The following is a 20251-nucleotide window of genomic DNA, read 5'->3' as shown; positions in this document are numbered from 1 at the left end:
GAAATTAGAATAATGGAAATAATTTTTTTTAATTACAAGTTTAGTATTAATTATTATTAACCATGGATTTGGTAAAAAGATTCAAATGAATTTCCCTCATGTATAGCTTTAACAATGAACGGAAAATAGGCCTTATGTCGGCTTCAAGCCCAATGGCTGTTAATTATAGTCCACCATTCTTTGCATAGGAATTTGCCGTTCAAATGAAATGTGCTGTAAGCAGAATTTTCAGAATTGTAGGGAAAAAAAACGCTGGAGAGTATTTCAGTTTATCATATAAGGCGTGTTTCGATTTTTAAATTCTTGCATTGAAAATGGTAAGGTAAATGAAAAGTTCATTAAATAAATTGTTCATATCGGTAAATATTTTAATCTTGATGATTTCTTTAAAATATAAATTGGATCTAAAATCTCTTAATTAGCATTAATTAAAATGCAGGCGGATAATCCAAAAACCTAATCTTTTTAAAAGGAAAAAAAATTGTTTGAAAGAATGGGAAACTGTTGGACAAAACAGTACCATCACTGACAAGAATTTTGCTAAAAATTCCAAGATGCATTATTTTTATTTTAAATGTTTTTTTTTTTTGTAAGTTGAAGCATTTAATGGTAAATTTGGGAAGAATAAACAAAACAATCGCATTGGAGGCTTCTTGAAATAAATCGCTAGATACAAACAAAATTTTTGAAAAGGCGTCTCTGCAGTGCAAATTTAATACGCATAAATAACAACTCGCACTTATCTCTTTTATTACACAGTAAATTATGTTCCTTGGCAGCGTCGCTTCGTGTGGTTAAGGAGGTTATTATTATTATCACCAGCTTTCAAGACTCAAGCAGAAAACTTAAAAGTAATTAGGCAGGCTAAATATTTGGTTATTAATTTATTATTTTGGATATCAGAAGATATTTTTCCAGTTTTAACTATATTGTTTAATAATATAAAGCAATTTAAAACAGAATGAGATACAAAAGATTGCAAAGATCAACTGCTGGATATTGCTGGAGTAACTGGAAAAAACAAAAGCAACATTTTTGTATCATTATTCATTATATTTAGAAAAAAAATAAAGCTTCCATTGTAGTTAAATTATTATTGTTGTTGTTTATTTGTCCACAATGTTTCAATACATGATTTACATTCAATTTTCGAAAACAATTTATCTAAAAAAAAACTATGTTGGGCAAAGAGCTTGCAAGTATTTTGCTAAAACCTCGGAGATTATAGAAACCCCATCCGCCGCAGTATACAGTATAAATATTAATTTATATATTTTTAAGGTTTAATTTGGCAAAGCAACAATTGAAAGGCTTTTTTTAGCATAATTAAGAGGCAGTTCAGCAAGTTTACAAAGCGGAATTTGCTTGGCTTCTGTGCTTTGGCCGGACAGCATAAAATAATTTTCGGTGGCGCCAGCGCTATTCAAAGCGCCGCAGTAGTTTGGAGCACGACCGCGAGAGGCGGTGCGAGCGGCGCCTCCCACCACCGCCTCGGCAAAGCACAGAAGCGAGTTGCGAGGCAGAGGCGAGCGCAGCAGCAAAAGTCTTCGTAGAGTCGTGAACGTACGGGTGCGTCCATATTTTGCTAAGTGGCTCGTGTTTGCGGCCGAAAGTTTGCCGTTGGTCGCTGGGCGCGCAGCACGGCCCAGCTCGAGTTCTGCCCGCGTGCGCCCGAGGCCGCGAACGGCGGCCAAACGGAGGCCCCTGAAGCAGCCGTCCGAAGACAACAACTTTTGCTCTCTCGGCCGCTCGCTCTCACTTCGTCACTTCACTTGCGATGCTTGCCAGCTAGGCAGGCTGCGCAAATCTAGGTCAGCTGACGGCGGTCGCACCGAACCCTGCGAACTCTCAGGTACGCATTGGCCGCCCTAGACCTTTTTGCCCGCGGCCCAGCTGATCGGCCGAGGGTGCGAATCCGCGCGATTCGCACGTGCACTTCTTCTATGTGTCGTGGGGGAGGGAGATTTCGCGACTTTGCCGGTTTCACCTGTCAAAACATTCGCGCGTGCCGAATTCAATCTGTTGAAGGCCCGTCGGAAACAAAGCCCTCGGTGCACAGATGATTGTAAAATTCAAATTTTTTGCGTGGTTAAAATGGCCTAAAATTTGGCTCTTATTGCAATTTTTGAATAGCCCTCAAAATTCCAATCATAAGACAAAAACAATAGGGGGTTCAGTCACGTCTGGGGTCTATTTCTGTGCCGAGTCTAAACTAAATGGTAAAGAAAACAATGAAAAAAAAGATTCAGTTTGCGCTATCTAAAGACCTAAAGTGTGTCAAAATGAGTCAGATTTTAAGAGCTATATCATTTGGTTCAACGACTTTTAAATTATTTGGAACTGAAACTAAATAATTTGAAATTTTATTCCTATTAATCTTAAAGAAAAGATCAAAAACTAATTTGCTTTAAAATCTTTTGGACTCCTTATTGACTTAGTTAAATCAAGTCTGTACAATGGTTCGTAAAATTTATATGAATTGTCAAAAATGGCTTCTATTTTTGTTAAGACTTGATTTGACAATGTCCTTAAATAAGGGTTTTAATATTAATATTATTGTAGTTAATTTGTCCACATTGTTTACATTCAATTGTTGAAAACAATTTATTTGGAAAAAGTATTTGTTGGTGGTAAACGGCACCACTAGAAAAAATTTTGCTCAAAATTCCGAGATAAAAATTTCACCGTTCGCCTTCAAATTAAATTTTATTAATTATTCAATCATTTCTTTTAATTAGTTTACCCCCCCCTCCCCCTTTAACTGAATAATCCGTTTTGAATGCAATCACCCTGTAAATAAAACGAATATGATTTGATTTGTTTCAGACTTTCGGAGGGCGACGCCCACTTGGAGCGTAGAGTGTGTTTCTTTCTTTCGGTGAGCTGCGAAGAAAAACTACTACTCCTCACTGGTGTGTGTTTGTTTTGACCACTGTCATTGATATACATACAAACCCTCGTCTCGAGTGCGCGTGTGTGCGAAATTCGCAAAACAACTGTCGCGCCAAATTTGACTAGCAGTGAATTAATTAATTCAAGCGAGAGATCAACCGCTGCGTCTGCTGCACTCAAGGTGAGTCGCTTTTCGCATTCCTTCCTGCGCGCAAAATTGATTTCCTAGGTTGCTGCAAGGACAAACGTGAGAGGCGAATCTTAGAATTTGATTAACAGGCAGCTGACTTGAGAGGATATTTAAAAAAAAAACAATTTAGGCAGAAATCAAGGCTCAGTTTGGACGCTTTGATAGGAAATAAGCTAATTTGATTAAAACTAGTTTTCTATTTTGGTCTCGGCTTGTACTAAAAAAATTTGAATTCCACTTAATTTAAAGTATTATTTAAGTGTTAAAATTTGACTCTTATTTTAATGTGGTCGAAAGCACACAAAACCGCTGATATCAAAGTGCTCCATTTATTTTGGTTATCATTTTTTTGGATTTTTCCTATACTAAATTAACTTATTATTTTAAAATACAGGTCATTTCCCTTGAGATAACGTAAGAATTGATTTGAATTTAAAAGAAAAGTTAAAATCAGCAGGCATTCTTATGGGCCATTTAAAAAAATTTATTTCCTCTAAAATTTTACTAAACCCAGAAAATTAAAAGAGCATTTGTTAAAAAAGCAAAAAGTGACACTATGTGAGTAAAAAAATCCAATTAACCTTTTGTAACTAAAAAATATCAAAAAATATTAAGCTAAAAGAGATACATTTGTTGATGCCTTATTTATTTATTTTTTGAAACACGTGTTAAATTAACTAAAAAATGAGATTTAATGTTTGCTGAATGAAAACCGTTTATTATGCGATACTTTATTTTCTGAACAGTGGAACAAAATTTTAAATGATCATCAAATTTTGAACAAATTTTCATTTACCTTGTTTTCTCGAAAGAAATATCTATCAATTTTTTATATTTTATCCAAAAGATCAATTTTTATGCAATAATTTAAACTGTCTGTATTTGCATGAGTTATAATTTTAGCCAGCAGCAAGTTTTTAATAGTCATTTCGAGTCTCCATTTTCAAGTGGATTGAAAGTGCGCACTCCACCTTTTAATCCTTTGCTTAATCCCTGTGCCTCTCCATAAGAATAATGCACAATTGAATCGGCGCGAGTGGCGATAGCGAGCGATCTAGCCGAGAAAACAACAATTGAAGGCCACACAATTGCACTATTGCAATAGCGAGACGTTTGCTCGCGGTGGATACTCAATATTCGCACTGAGGTGTAGGCGCACCTTGCAACCGAGTTGCGTCACGCCGATTGCAGAAGTAAACGCTATTCTCGGCCTCCGCGTTCATATTTCGCACCCGAGTTGCAGAAACGATCGTCACTCATGCTCTCTTGGTCAAAGAATAAAAGGTTTATCTCTTTTGCAAAGAGCGCGAGAAAGAAAGGAAAAAAGCAAGCGAGCTGAAAGTAAAACACTGGCTGCCAGCATGCGGACTGGTTTCGCCGCAAGCCAAGAGAAATTTCAGCACATCAGTGTTTCATAACACTTTGAAATAAACATGTTGTTTATTAAAGTTTGCAAAAAAATTAATAACATTTAAAATTAGTAAAAAATACTGACATATTTTTTTGACGAAGTATTGAAGACAAATTTAATGTCATTTCTATTTTCAACATTTAAATCTTAAATCAATTTAATGCTGTCAATGTTCTTTACAACAATTTCAAATTTTTTTCCAATAATTGCCACAAGAGCCTCATTTGAAAAAAAAACTAGATTTGACTATGCAAATCCAGAGTCCTTATTTATGCTTATTAAATTATTTATAGAGTTAAATATCAGCAACCAGCAACATTAATTTATTGTTAAATGAACTGCAAAATTCTTTAAATAATGTAAGCATATTTTTTTCAAATTTTTTAAAGTAAAATGTCTATAATTTTTCGTCAGTTTAAAAAAATATTGAAAAATAAAAAAAATTATTTTTTAAAAATCTCCAAATTTATTTTGAAATTGAAAGCAAAGAATTTTTTTTAAGCAATACAAGCGAGTTGCAGTTTTTTTTTTTGCTCTTATCGGTCCGTTAAAGTCCGTCGACCCAGTTTTGGCAGCAGCACAATCAGCCCGCCTTCTGCAATGCTCATGCAAACAGACATATTTTATTATTTTTGTTTTTATCAGTCTTTGATTATTCTAAATATTCAAAGTTTCGCGCGCTGATAACAATTGCGGTCTGAGGGGGGAGCATAAATTTATCGGACGCGTCTGTTTGTCGGATGGAGCGGGTCGAGGTCAATTAGAGCTGGTGGTGCAGCGGCCAAGTGCACTTCTTGTTCTATTATTTATGCATGCATTCGCTGTGCCCATGACACATCGGACCGAGTGAGCGAGTTAAAAGTTGAAGGCGAAGCGGCGGCGCGATGATCTGCTCTTAATTATTGCAGCGTTCGTAACGTATACGCACTCAAACATAATATACGTGGAGGCTCCATTGTGTACGGCGGACTGACCTCGTTTCGCCACGCAGAGATAAAAACAACCGCCCGCCGTCTTATCAATAGACAGACAATGCATAACGTGCACACGGTGCTTGATTGTTATGGTCATACAAAGTCACCACAGGGAAATCTGCAAAAGCTATTTTTGCAAAAAAATTATTGCACAAGAACTGGAGATCAATCAAGTGAAAAATACTTTCAGCTTAAGTAAAAAACTGATTAAAAATAACTCTTTTTAAAATTTCAAAATGTTGAAAGATTATATTTCCAAGTTTGGAAATTCCCTTCATCAAAGTTTTTCAGTTTACAAAACTCTGTTTTTTGTGAAACATACAAAGTTTTTGAAATCTTGGACCTGAACGGCTTGATTCTTTTTTAATTAACCTCAAGTAAATCTATGCAAACTTAATAAATACAAAAACTTTTTAGAATACTATGCATATATGAAATATTTCAATTTCAAAATCATTGTTGAATCCAATTTCTATTCAGATAACAGTAGAGTTAGGGAATTGAAAGATTAGCAAAATATGTCAAAATCTCACAGCGTTGATAAGGCAGTTGAGAGGAGGAAGTCGGTCGGCACCTCGCCGCAAAACAAATGCCCCGTTTTGTAAGAAATTTCCTGTTGACTCGCGTTGCATCAGACTTTTTACGTTGTTTTTTCTCCGCCCCTGAAACGTTCCTTAGATTTGTGATTTTGGACGGGCGCCATTATTTTGAAATTGGGACGCGTGATTATTTTGCCCCGCCGCTTTTGGCCGCTTGGCCGCGCTCATTAGCATCTTACAATGGGCCACGATTCTTTTTCTTTGTAAACCATCAACACTAAACACTTCTAATTCAGACGAAGGGGTTGATTGAGGTCTGCAATCTGCACATCTTTGATGTTAAAAATTAACAAGCTTGGTTACATTGTAAAAACTTCATTTTTGCAAAAGATCAACAGCTTTAATGTATTTTTTTTTCTTAAATTATTCTAGTGCAAAAATTAAAATTTAGGAAACAATTAAAAAACAAATGAAAATGATTAACTTCAAAATTTCACGAAAAGTTTCCTTAATTAATTTCTTGAAAAATTGAAACCTTTTCAAATAATAATCAACTTATTTTTTTAAATTTGAGACCTTATAAGAATTATGTTTAAAAAAAATTAAATTTTCATAATTTCCGCTATGAAACTTTATGCAAGAATTAAAAAAAAAATGCAATGAAATCTAGCATACAGCAAAATAATTTCTTGCAAAATAATTTAGATTAAAATATTTTTTCTCATGGAAACAGTGCAATGTTAGTTTTTTTCAAACGTCCCTAGTGTGATCATTCTTGCACATAGGCCGATTGAGTTTTTTTTTTTAAATTTGGGGTGGCCAGGGGCAGAGCCACATGTGCACCCTCGTGTATGCGGCTGCACTCGGCGGCCGCGCTGATCAATACGCTGAGGAGTGAGACCTCGCGCGCTGTGCACAACCGTGAACCTGACTGCCGCCGCCTCCGAATGCACACCCTCAGATCAATAACCCGCCCGTCCTCCCGCCGCCTCCGCCGACCCGCTGACACTGCAGCGCCTGTAAAAACGACGCCCCATTCTTCGAATGCTCTTTTCATAAGCAATCAGAGGAAGCAATGATTAGGTGTCAGACTATTTAAATTTGAATAAGTATTTTTAAATTAAAATTAATAATTTGAATTTATTTTAATTAGTAACATTAAAAAAATAAAAAAATAATAAAAATAAGAAAAAAAAGACATTAGAACACCCCTGAAAAATTCATAATTTGTTCTCTCTCACAAGATTAAATAATTTTCTGTTTTTCGTAATTTTTTTCTGTATCTTGAATTTGCCTTATCAATTAGATTTGAAAATGAACCCTAAAAAAGTATTAAACTAAAAAAATTGAAAAGAACCATTTTTATTTATCTTGAAAATTAAGTTGATTTTCTTTGTTTTGAAGCAGGTTCAATGATTTCCCTCCATTTGTCACTTCCTTTGCGTCCGCCACGGTTTCTTCTTCTTTATCTCGCCAACTGTGGACAAACAAACGGACGTTTTATTAAGTGTGTATTGTGTTATGTATTTGCGGTCGCCTTTCCATGCACATTCTATATTCTGTAATTTTCTGCTTGCGCCGCGCTACTATCGACTCTCGGTCGGATTTGCGGTCAGCGTTGTCGCGTGCTAATTTATGGAGGTCACTGGTATGGCAGGCAAACACATACGTACGCCGGCTAAATTAATTAGATAGAGAGAGAGGAGAAATCGCAAGTTGTGCACGCTGCTGGCTGAGCCTCCACTCCGGCGCCCACCTACATTCTCGAGCCTTGCTCGGTCACCAGATTCAAGTGCAATTTCATGCCGACGTGCATTTTCTCTTTCTTCCATTGCACTTGTTAGACGCGCCGATTTACTATTCTACTTACTTACACGAGAAATTGAAATTAAAAGGAGAATTAAATTTATAATTTTTTTAAATTAAAAAAATTTTAATTTTAATAATTTTTTTCTTTCCAAGTGTGACAGGAAAGAATGGATAAAAATAAATCTACCTGTCGCAACCAGGTTTGCATGGACTCGTTTACCTTTGGGTGACGTCAGCTCAGGGATTGCTCCTTCTCAGGCAACGACCGCCTGCCTTATTCTCGCAAGGAATTCCCCACGGCCACAAGAGCAAACGTTTGCCTTGCAATTCACCGCAGGTTCTGAAAAGCGGAAGTGTACGAATTCACCCTTGACCAAGTATAGTATCGTTTTGGGGCCATTGGCCCGCTGCAGTTGCAACCTTGGCGTTAGTCGCGACACGGTGCTAATTAGCGCTCGTTGGTCCCCCGACAATGAGTGATCTGTGAGAGAACGACGCGCTAATGCACTGCCGAGTGCGGATAACAATCTGGGGCTCCGTTCCAAGGTCAAATCCACTAGCTGCAAATAATGCACTCTGCCAACACCAACCAGCGTCGTTTTAAAAATAATTTGCTTTGTAGTTTTTTTATAGAAGTTTAAAATTTTTTAGTAAAAAAATTAAAGCTGACAAGCCGGATATGAATTCAAATCGTCCAGTGAAAATTAAATGAAACATTTTCCCTTTTTTAAAATTTTATTTTTATTTTTACTTGCTTAAAAAATTTTTAAATTTGAATTCTGAAACTTTAAAATTAAAATTTGAGGCGCGAAAAAGCGCGGTAGGCGGACAAGAGCGAGTGACGCTGGCGGCCGAAATCTAAATTGGGCGCACTCGGGGGACCACTTGGACCATTTCCACGCGCAGGCGACCGACGACCCAAATGCTGCCGCTGCAGTCAGTCTTTTTTCTTGCGTATTTACACGCTCAGACCGCGAGTGTGACCTTTGCAGTTTATAATTAGAGCGGTGCACTCCGTGTGATGCCGTCCGCCTCTGAATGCCAACTTGCAAGTGTACCTAGTCCGCTGCTAAAAAATAGACTGAGATTACAAAACGCCAACAAGCTTTTTGCAATTGTTTGAGAAACAATATATTAATTAAATTTTTATTTGTTTTAGATTGTTCAAGTTTGTTTTTAAGCAGAATATTTTCTCAAGCTGTGCTTTTCAATTCCGACTTCATTTTAAAATTTTTTAAAAATATATGCTTCGAAAACTGTGTGGAAAAAACCTATCCATAGCAAAAAAAAATTTGAATTCAAAATTCATAAACCGTTTATCAAAAATAAAAATTCTCTCAAAGCAAATCATGCTTTTTCTGTTTTTAATTTTTTATAATTTCTTAGGGCTTAGCTTTTAAACAAAACAATCAAGTGGATAACAACCCAGTTATATATTTTGCACCCCTTCGGTCGCCTCGTCTTTCCGGCCGCCCAGCGAGTGTGTGCATGTGCATAAGTCTGGTCATGCAACGTGCATCGCAATTTGAGCCGACAGCTATTTTTTCCACCATCTCATTCTTCTCTTTTTGCCCTCGCCTTGCACATTATTATGCTGTCTGCTTTCGTGTCGCAATTCGAGATGCATTCGTCGCCGAGTGGCGAGGCCGGCTAAGGATGCAATTGCACGGCGATGCTGCGGAAGAATCGAGGGGGCGTGGCCGCCAGGAGTCTCTCGGTGATGTCATTAGACGAGCATCTCTTGCGATAATATAATTGCACTTGGGCGGCGACCCAGCTTCACTTCCTCACACCTGAGCAAAGCAATTAAATCAAAAATTGAAGTGAAAAAGCCTCCATTTGAATTTGTAAAAATGAATCATTAACGCTCGGATGATGTCAATGACTTTATTGTCCTTGACCTTATCACGCATATAATATGGCAACCCAGCAACGTTGATGACCGGTTAATGATAACAACTTCTGATAAAATTATAGCTGACTAGAACTTAGAACATTAAAAAAAAATTGAATAAACCTTCATTAAAACGTTTTTCTTAATTTGCTGAATATTTTTATTATTATTTCTTGTTATTTTGATACTAATTTTATTAATTCATATAATTTTTCTGTGAGGTTAATGACAGCACAGGTGCAATTATAAAAGCATCAACGCGTATGTGTAAAATTTGCTTGCATCAAAACAAGAAGCGTTGGAAGTGCACAATTCTCTGGAGGTTGCTGGAAGGACTGAAAATTATGTTCCCATGCACGCATATCACGAAACCTTGAGACTGATGCACCTTTTGGCGTCCATTCTCTTAAAGAGCATCATTACCAACATGCAACTGCTCAAAACATTTCTCTCAATTGTCTTTAACTGAATTTTGGTGTTCAGCCAAAAGAGTAAATTTTTTTTACAAATTAAATTTTTATTTTTGCTCGCCAAGCTAAATTCGGTTGGCAGTAGTGTGTTGTTTCGATTCGAAAGCATTGCTCTTCGCTCTCAGTCAGTTCACGCGCGGTTATCTCGGTGTCATAATGTGCTGGTGTAAGTATGACCTACTTCGCTCTTGTGCCCGCGACTCACAATTTACGTTGGGGGCCACGCATCCTCCACCACATAAACATTCACATCACCGAGCCGCGCACTTTCGAGCGAGGCAGTTAAAAGCAGATGTTTATTTGAGAAATTTACTCTATAAGGCTGCCAAATTGTGAGAACTTAATTTGAAACAATAAAAAGCAACATGCTGTTTTGCACATTCGCGCGGCGCAAAGTCATCATTTCTCGAATAAATCATTAGTCCGTGGTTACAATTGAATGCGACTCGCACTTGGCACAATGTCAATATCCGCCGACCGAATTGAGTCGCACCGATCTGATCTTCCTGCTTGCACCTCTCGCCGATTTGTTTTGAGAAAATTGCGCCAGTCGCTAAAATTAAGTTTGTCGGCTTTGCGCAGGCACACGTGGTGCCGCAAATAGTGCACTGCTCATCGCCGCCGACCGAACCGCGAGTCGCCGCTTTGTAGGTCTATCTATATGTGTTCATTGTTGACCTTGCACTAGCAAGAAGTCTCTCGCATTATAATAGTAATAATATAACGCCACGCGGCATTTGCAAGTGCACAGTTGACAGATCAACATAATAGAGGCGAGCGACTTGTCTCAAAACAAAGCGACACTTCCATCGATGGCTTTGTAAAAAAAGGGAAAAAACTATATATTATTTCTTCAACTATATAAAGAAATTTCCTCCGCGGTGAAGGGCAGTACTTTTAAAATGGGAATTTCGCAGAGAAAAATCTTTAAGGGTATAATTTTATTTATTTGCAAAAGTGGTGGAAGCAATTGCACAAAGTGCGCGGAATTGAATGGAGAGAAAAATTGCATCAGAGAGCGTGAGCTGCAAGACGAGGAGCGGCTTGTCGTGACATTGTGGAGCAAAGCAGACGCCTGCAGCCATGTGAACTCGTGGAAAAGTTGACGCCGGCTAAATTAATCCCATCAGACTCTATAACGTGTGTCCCGGAGGCCAGTCTTGACACCATGATAACAGACTGGAGGAAAATGAAGGGAAAAAAGCAGTTAATAAATGAGGCAAAGTCATACTCGTTTATGTCAAAACGCTGAATGTATTAAAAATAATAGAGAGAAAATTAGGAAGAGAAAAAAAAACATGTATTAATTTTTATTCATTTTGAACGGTTGATTCAGCATCATGAAATCTGTTTCAATTTAGTAATTTTTAACTTAAAAAATTTTTAAACAAAATTTTTATTGAAATGAAATTTTAAAAAAATCCCTCCATTTTTAAAAGCCACTCAAAAAATCGTTTAGTCTAGGCTTTCAGACAAATTAAAACTCCCTGCGCTTGAAGATTCCTCTCTGTGTTGGGGCTGCAGAGACGAAGGGTGTGCTGCAAGCTTATTTTTAATTGCTCTCTTCACCCTCCCTGTATAGGAGTGCGTCTGGAATTCCACCCTAACGAGTGCCGTTTCCTCTCTTTTTTCTATTTCTAGAAAGCTCTCGGGTTCAATAGTCTACATAAGGAAAATTACTCGAATTTCTGAAAGGAAATCAAGGCGAAATTTTCTTTCAGGGGTGTAGTGAACCCGCACAAGTTGTTGACTCTTCACTTTTGATTCAAGGTTTCGCGAATTTGCGGCGCCCCCTGTTGGCTTCGAGCTCTCAAAACCCCTTTCAGTCCGTCGTTCAACCCCCAACGCGCTTGAATGGGCCGTCATCAAGCGCCGATTCAAGGGCCAAGCACCGCCAATTTCGGGTGGCGACGCTTGGCGAGACTGAACTGTACAAAGATGTAAACAAGCGCAGCGTGAGAAGAAGCCGTGCGCGACATTCATATCTCGTTATAAAGATAATAAATAAACACGGCCGAGGGTGCGCCGAAAGATCACATGCTGCGAGGGGTTAAACAAAAAACTAACAGGAGCTGCGTGGGATCAAAATTGTTTATAATTATCCATTCAAAATATTCTAATTTTCAGCAAGTAGCATAAATTTTTTCACTTAAAATTTGCCCATTTAATAATTCTGAAAATTACTTAAATTTCTTCCAACCAAACCAACCAAATTTTATATAATGAAACATACATTAATTTTAATTCTCAATTAAGTGCATAAGAAATCTGCTGAGATCTGTGAAATTGATAACTTGGCTTGTTTCAAAAGAATGGTGTTTTCATTCGCTGATTTGGTCTCAAATGAGAGTAAGAAATCGAGTTTTGGCGAAGGCTCCACGGCTGGATGTAAGAGAGAAATGCGGCTGGAGAGTGAAACCGAAAGCCTCTCGTTTCGCCTGCGGTGAATAATGAAAGCTGCTCTGCTGCCTAGCCCCGCCACTCGGTCGGCTCTCGCACACAACAAATGACCATTTTATGCGCTCAGTGAAAGTAAAATAGGACAGAAGTCGCAGTTGTAAATTTAGTATGCGCCGCCTCACTCGAAAAACGGCTCGTCAGAACGGCTTTTTTCAATCTCTGCCACCGAAAAGCGAATCAATTTCCACTTTTTCAAATGCTGCGCGGCGTGCGCGAGGTGAAAAAGTTTTTCAGTTTTGCGAGCTCGGGTCGGCCCGCCGGTCCGAAGAGCCAAGCGCCGAAATGAGGTCAACGGCAAGAGTGAGTTTATAAATGAATGGTGCAGCAGTGAGCGCGTCTTCCACCAACCTGGCTCCATCTGTCTAGCTTGCGTAACTTCCTCTGCGACGCTCCATCTTTCGGCTGCGCCCACTAATGCCGAAAATTAATTTTTGTTAAAAATAAGAGGAAAACCGCCGTGAAAAATTTTATACTTTTGACAATTTTTTTCTCACACACAAGACCTCATCTGGTCGCAAATTAATTCTGCACAGGAAGACACTCGCTTGGAATATAAACAAAGCCCATAAAAGTAAAATGAAGTTTTCACACGGCCAAAGGACACTCTTTTTACATTCGTAAAAAGACCTTGGGCGCAAAAAATTGGAGAGGAAGACGCAGAACAAAAAGCGGCGGCCAGCAGCTGCTCGCCGAGACAACATTTTGGTCGCTTTGTCCTCTCACTTCTCTTTCTTACGGGTAGATGAAGGAAAACAAATCAGATGCGATATGGAAATACGTTATGGAAAGGGTAAATAAAAGTGACCGAATCGGTCGGACAGACGGACGGGGGAGCTGCTGGTCAAATATTAATTCAGATGGCGGCGCTCTCAAGATCAAACATGTGTCCTCAATCGGCCTGCTGCTGGCAAAAACATTCGCCGCCGCCACTCACGAGGTCGATAATAATGTTTAACGAGACCAACATTCAACTTGACAATCATTAAAAATGTTATGCACCACGTCCGGGCGTAACAAGTTTTTTCTTTCCTTTTTTTTAAATTTAAATTTTTATAGTGTCGTCTATATTTATTCTTAGAAAAGGAATTTGCATTCCTACTTCTAGTAGGAAAATGAAATTTGGCCTTGGTGTCGCGCGCGTCAGTGCAGCCGATAAATTTGCGGCGATTTGCATTTGCAAGGCAATTGGTTCACAGAAACGTCTCTCTTGTGTTGCAGAGCTCATTTGTCTTCATGCGAGCAGCGGAGACTCTCGTCGCAGTTATTGCAGGTAAGCCCACATCTTGCCTTCCATTGCATTTATAACTCGCTCTCCTCAGGTACCCTTGATTATGAACTAGAGGTGAGGGTTAAAAAGGAACAATGTAAATGGTACAAGGTCAGCCAATCAGCGTCTAATATTATTTGATACCACAAACAGACGAAAATTTATTAACTTAATATTTATTTCATTTTAAAAACCGAAACATTCCAAAATGATTGGCTTAATATTTTGAACTAATTTTTATTTGTATTAAATAACTAGGCTTCAGGTTTTTTTTAAATATTTTCCTTAATAAGTTTTCGAACGTAGCTCAAAATGCAGCTTTGCTTTTTCCACCTTTTTACCGACCACTTATTTTTTTCCGATTTATTTACTCGCGGACAATATAGAAGCTTAACAGCTCTCGGAAGCCATTTCTCCTACACTTTTGTCAGCTGTCCATCGCTGCATGCATAATTTTTTTTTTACCTCCGTCTCACCAAAGTGCACACAATTTAGCGTTGCACCGACTGAGCCCTTAATTCTCGCGCCCGACGCGCTAATGCGGTTTTCGCTCCGCTTCGGCTTCGCGAGACAGGTGCAATGCTTTTTTAATTGGCGCCGAGACTTGAGCAGAGACGCAGTTATAGCGACCGAAAAAAAGGAGAAAAAAAGAAGGAGAGACTTTAGATATGCATAACAGTGCAGCTAACCGTAAGCCGATTGTCTTGCTACTGCTTCGCCTCGGTGCAATATGCAGATTAAGGCTTAATTAATTTTGGGATGTCAGCTAGACCATGAAGACCCTTAAATATCTCCTCTCCAATCAAATTAAAGTTGAAGCGTCGACCTTCAATAGCAAAAAGAAGAAGTAAATGAAAATTGATTGGAATTTTAAGCACAAAATTATTATGATCAAAACTGTTATTTAAAATTAAAAAAAATATAATATATATATATTAAAGAAAAAAAATATCAAAATATTAATAATGTATAAATATATTATATATATATATATATATATATATATATATATATATATATATATATATATATATATATATATATATATATATATATATATATATATATATATATATATATATATATATATATATATTTATACATTATTAATATTTTGATATTTTTTTTCTTTCAATAAGTTGATAATATTGTTGCCAGTTCAGTGTTCAATTAGCAGTAAAATGTCAAGGCGTATTCTCCGATTCATTCCGATACCGAACCTGCCGAGCGTGACAATTCGGAGGAAGTCGTGGCCGCGTCACAGCCGCCCCGAAAAAGGAATCTGGCGCAGGGCCGTGAGGAGGAAGCGTCGACTCCAAAGAGGGAACTAAATTGACGCCGGCCGCATCTATTTCGTTACACCATAAATTTATCAAACGCGCATGCAGGGGCTGGGGGAAATGCATCTCTCTCTTTCTTTCTGAAGAGAGTGCGGCTCGGAGAAAAATCGAGAGGAGATGCAGTCGGTTGGTTAATATAGGTTCGGCTGCTGCACTCTCTGGGATCTTTGTATGTAATGCGAGCACTGTTGTCTCAAGCAAGAAAGAGACCAGAGGACGAGTCAAGGTCGAGCGCGTCGGGCGGGCCTGCCGCAGTGTCAGGGGCGCTCGCTGCAACTCGCGGCCGCACCTTCATTCTTCTTCTTTCTCCCTATCAAAGTGGAAAATTCGCTGCGCAAAAGAAGAAGATTGAAGAGTGCATCGCAGATTATTTTTATCAGCTGCACTCGGTGTTAATGCACTCGATGCAGCTGAAACTCTCTCGTTTCGGCTGATAAGGGTTGTCATGTGCAGGTGCGCTGCAATTGCTCGCAGGTGGAATGCGCAGCACCTTTTTCCGTTCATTTCCACTCTCAACGGACTTTTCTTGAGGGGAAATGATTAAGCTCTTAATTGCAGCTGCTCTTGGACGTTGCATTAGAACGTTTTGAAAATTATATTCACCAGAAAGGTTATATCTTTTTTTTAAATTAATCAAGGCCGCCATATGGTTTTTACACTAAAGTGACTTGTGTATTATTTATTTAATTAAACAGGGCTCATTTCCTCACAGGAAACAAATGCAAATCTCAATTTTAAAGTAATTTATAGCTAATAAAATAATTTTCAAATATTGAATTTAAAAAAAATCACTGCACGATTTGTTTCAGTTAATTAATATCTGATTGAAGACTTTAGAAATGAGAGCTAAAAAAGTGGAAATATCAAGATATGGTCTTAAGAAATTTAATTACACTAGCAGAGACGAGTTTCACGATTCACTCTTGCCAACCACTACATTTTTCGCCAGTCACTATTTTCGCAAAGATCAAAAGGAAGAGAGTGGGCGGGTGTGCCCATGCAGCAGTGCTGCGTAGTTGCGAAGGAAAGTTGCAAGAGGCCTTTGACCCCGTTTTGTGCACAAAGCCGCGCGCACGCGGCCACCATGGCTAAATCGGGAGGGTGAATTTTGTGCGGTTTCCCTGGACGCGTTGAGGCAGGTCCGGGCAACACTGCGCGAATTCGATGGCTGCCGTTTCAGTCGATATAATCGTGAACCACGTGACGTCAAAAATGACTCTATAGCTGCATGCACTTTTCCCCATCATATTTTTTTATTAATTTTTTAGGGCGTGCGCGTCGCGAAACGCCCCGGAAATAATCGATTTCGCACGAGCTTGCTTCATTTAGCTCCGAAAATAATTTATTTCCCACACTCGCTGCTGGATGAATGTCGTCACGCTTCAGATTTGAGAAATTGGCCGAAATTTCGAAAGAGATCGTTAAGAACAGAAATAGCGTTTGATTATTATTCCTGCGCGTGCAGTTCGCTGCATGTTTATACGCGCGAGGTGGTGCTTTATTTATTTTTGCATCTGCGCTGGCCCCGCCGTGGTGTTGCGATTGTTTTGGCGTAAGCGTGGCCGCGTTGGGGTAGGTCGGTGCCGGGAAGCCATGCAGCAGGCAACATTTCGCCTCTCTGGAGCCAGACAGACTCTCCTTCTCTGAAAAGGGATCAATAATTCGTCGGTCGCCGCCGCGCCGCATTCTAGCTATTTGAGCGCCACTCTGTTGTTATTTTCTCTCTTTCCAAAACAACATCCAATATAATGCAGGAGGATGGAATTCGCAGGAATTATCTTTATAATTAGAGTAAAAAGCCAAGGCCACTGCGCGGTGTCGTTAATTTCATTTGAGCTGACTATTATTTTTGCTTTTTTCGTACTCTTTCGCCGCAAAAAAACATAAATGAGGATCATAATGGAAGGTCGTCATCAAAATTCAATTTGGTGCTGTAATTTGGCGCACAGGCCGTGTGTGGCATAAAGTCACTCTTAAAACTTTATTGCCCTCACAGCGCGCAGGTCGTCGGCGTCTCTCTATTTACCTCGTAAATTCTCTTCTAGCGCGCCATATCCAGCCAAGTGCACTCGCGTTTAATGCCGCCCGCAAAACGTACGACGTGTGCAATGAGATATAACAATAACAGCCCGCGGATTCATTTTGTTTAACATGCAGGTGCGTTATGCACACTCGGAATCAGCAAAGAGAGAGATAAATGGAGCGAGAAATATAAACGCGGCAGAGAGAGGTGAAAACATTCCTTTTAATTTTTGAAACTTTGCCGCTTCAATTTATAAACGTGCGGGTTTTATACCTTTTATGTCTGCAGGTTTCATTTAAAAAGTTTTATAATTACGACTTTCCTTGAAACTGTAATTGAAGTCCATAAACAAAACGATAAAAGTCTCATTATACGCGCGGATAAAAATCCTTGGAAATTTGATAAAAAAAAAAAAAAAAAAAAAAAAAATGGAAGGTCACCGTAAACCTGATTAATTTAGATTTCATTTTCTTCAAATTGTATACAACTCATTGAAAATGTGGAAATTGAAGTTATTGTAAAATGCTAATATTTTATGTATGAAACATAAATTTGTTTATAAGTTTGAATAAAAATTAACCTATTTTTATAATTTATTCCATCCTGCACGTGGAAAATTTTCAAATGTCTTTAAAACCATTTTGAATAAATATCTTTGATTTTATATTCATGTTTGAAAAAGGCCAAAGGCTTGAACTTTCAGTTTGAAAATGTAAACCGCCGGCGCGTTACGTCTGCAGCTGGGTTCGTTCGTCATCGAGTCACCCAGAAAGGTGCACACGCTGTTGCAACTGCAGACCAGATGCATTCATTTGAATGGTAATGCCTCGCACCGCGACACTGATTTATATATCGACTCGCGAGCACTTTGGAAATGCATATTAGAATAATGTACCACTTGCAGCGGCCGTGGCAGCGGTTTGAGAAGTCGATGCATAAAAATTGACTGCCCCATACATAAAATATGACCCGGTCGCCGCAACGGCCTTTTCAAATAAAATGCAGCTCGGCCACAAAACGCACGCGGAACTCCTTTCCTGCTGACAAAGTGGCAGTTGAAACTTCAAAATCTCTAAAAAGAAGAAGGTAAAAATAATCCATAAATTATTGAATGAAATATTGGATTTCTAAAATCATATAAAGCAGTTGGCTTTACAGTGAAATAATATTATTATATAATTTAATTTTCATTTTTTTGGCCTATTTTTACTTTCAAAATGAAAATTTAATGAAAATCTACGCGCCATTGTGATAAAAATTTGATGGGAAAGAAACCAAAAACAAAAGAGCAGCCATCTTGACCAGAAAAAAAATTATATTTTAGTGCTTGGAGAGCCTGATCGATCGAGCTTGAATTTGCATCGGATGAAAATAAATCAAAAGAAAACGAAGCGCCCGGGCGTCTTTTTCCTTCGCCGTGTATAATTTAGCCTCGACAGCACAAAGGGGTTGTTGGCACCTGCGTGTCCTACCTCCCCTACTCCTTTCATGAATTAATAACAAACGATGAGCTGGAAAGGCGCATTCAACCCAGACTCCATCCAAATGTAGACGTAAAACCACAACAATTTCAAGGCAGCATCCTGCCCTTAACACCTGAGGGGCTCACAAAAAAATAAAAAAAGAGAAAATCTTGCAGGCCACGAATAAAAAGGTGCTTCGACCTTTCTCAATAACACGGCCCGAATCATCTCTCCTCTGCATACCGATTAGAAACTATAAAGAGAATACGATTTTTAAAAAACGTAGCTGCTGTTTTGTTTCTGTGAAGTAAAAAATTCATCGGTCTGCTAGTTGCGGAGGCAGACATGTGTGGAAAAAGCGGCGGAAGCGAGGGGCTCGCAGTGTTTTCGCTCGCTGGATGGGAACGCGAGAGTGCACGGACGGCGGCTCCTGCTCCCCAGACCAGACCTACGACAACGTACTCGGCGTTGTCGCAGTTCTAAAGAGGGATGCAAGCGAGGCTCTTCACCCCCTCGAGCTCCCCCAGCAGTTAATTTTTCAGCTCGGGCGCCGAGCAGAGAAAGGAACTCTCTAATGGGTGGCGAAATTCTAAAATAAAAGGAGGGGGATCTTTTTCGCTCATGCATGTCCGCACCATCTCACAATTTCGAATGCACAATTAAAAAAAGAAATATTAATTTTGTATTATTATATAATTATTTTATTTTTTCACAGTGTAAATAAAAATATAATACCTCCAATTTTATTAAGAAGTAGTCTTGAGAGAGAATGAAACCTCCATTTGATTTATATCCCAGTTCTTGACAAACATCCTAGGAATTTTAAGTGCCCTCTATCTAATTTACTTCGTAAACAACCCGGCTTTGTCTCCTTTTTTTATTTTCTCTCTTCTTTCCTTAGCATTTCCGCTTGATTAGATTTCTTTCGCTATCAAACTGCAGCGCACGTCCTTCCTCTTCCTCTTTTTGATTCATTTTTGCGCGCCAACTGCATTAAGATTTTGGCCTCGTCGGAGCCTTGGCTTCTTTCGCCGACTGCTGAGGCTAATTAGCGAAGGTCCCTCCTTTTTATCACTGCACTCGTGGGAATCGACGCCGCAACAATAGAACCCAAATTTTTCTCTGGCAGCAATGAATGGTCAATTAAATCTCGAACGGCGGTCAAGGCCTTAATCCTTTTCAAGCGATCAACAGGAAGCTCTTTCAGGTGAAAGCAGCTAAGGAGGGTTGTCGGTTCAAGGTGGACCGTTGCTCGGAGGGGAGGGGGTGGCAAAAGAGCAAACAAAGCTTGGTGGAATGTTGTCGATCATGCTGGGGAGAAAAGAGAAAAATAAGAGAACCATCTTTCTTTTTTTCGCTCTACCTGATGGAAAACGTGCGGGAGAGGAAAAACTAATGGAAACGAAAACACGTTGGCCTTTTAGAGAAACATCTCTGGAGAGTGGATTGTGCTGGGCAAACAATGAGTCTGTTTTGACCACTGGATTTTCCACTGCGCTGCACTTGACCGTTGGAAATT

The 20251-nt window shown here is 38.9% G+C and overlaps 1 protein-coding gene across 3 annotated transcripts in view; it reads left to right on the top strand.

Moving 5' to 3' along the window:
* Positions 1 to 1511: 1511 nt before the first annotated feature.
* LOC132198395 (ecdysone receptor-like) overlaps positions 1512 to 20251 on the top strand; it is a 62902-nt gene continuing 44162 nt past the window's right edge. For all 3 annotated transcript variants that reach the window (XR_009441976.1, XM_059622412.1, XM_059622410.1), the window contains exons 1-3: positions 1512 to 1852; positions 2827 to 3073; positions 13858 to 13909. The gene's annotated coding sequence lies outside the window, so the exon portion shown is untranslated. The remainder of the gene's footprint in view (positions 1853 to 2826; positions 3074 to 13857; positions 13910 to 20251) is intronic.

The sequence above is a fragment of the Neocloeon triangulifer genome, unplaced genomic scaffold, assembly GCF_031216515.1.
Source record: "Neocloeon triangulifer isolate White Clay Creek 2 clone unplaced genomic scaffold, ASM3121651v1 ptg000012l, whole genome shotgun sequence".
Lineage (NCBI taxonomy): Eukaryota > Metazoa > Arthropoda > Insecta > Ephemeroptera > Baetidae > Neocloeon > Neocloeon triangulifer.
The sequence above is the reverse complement of the archived record's forward strand: the minus strand, read 5'-3'. Positions and strand labels throughout refer to the sequence as shown.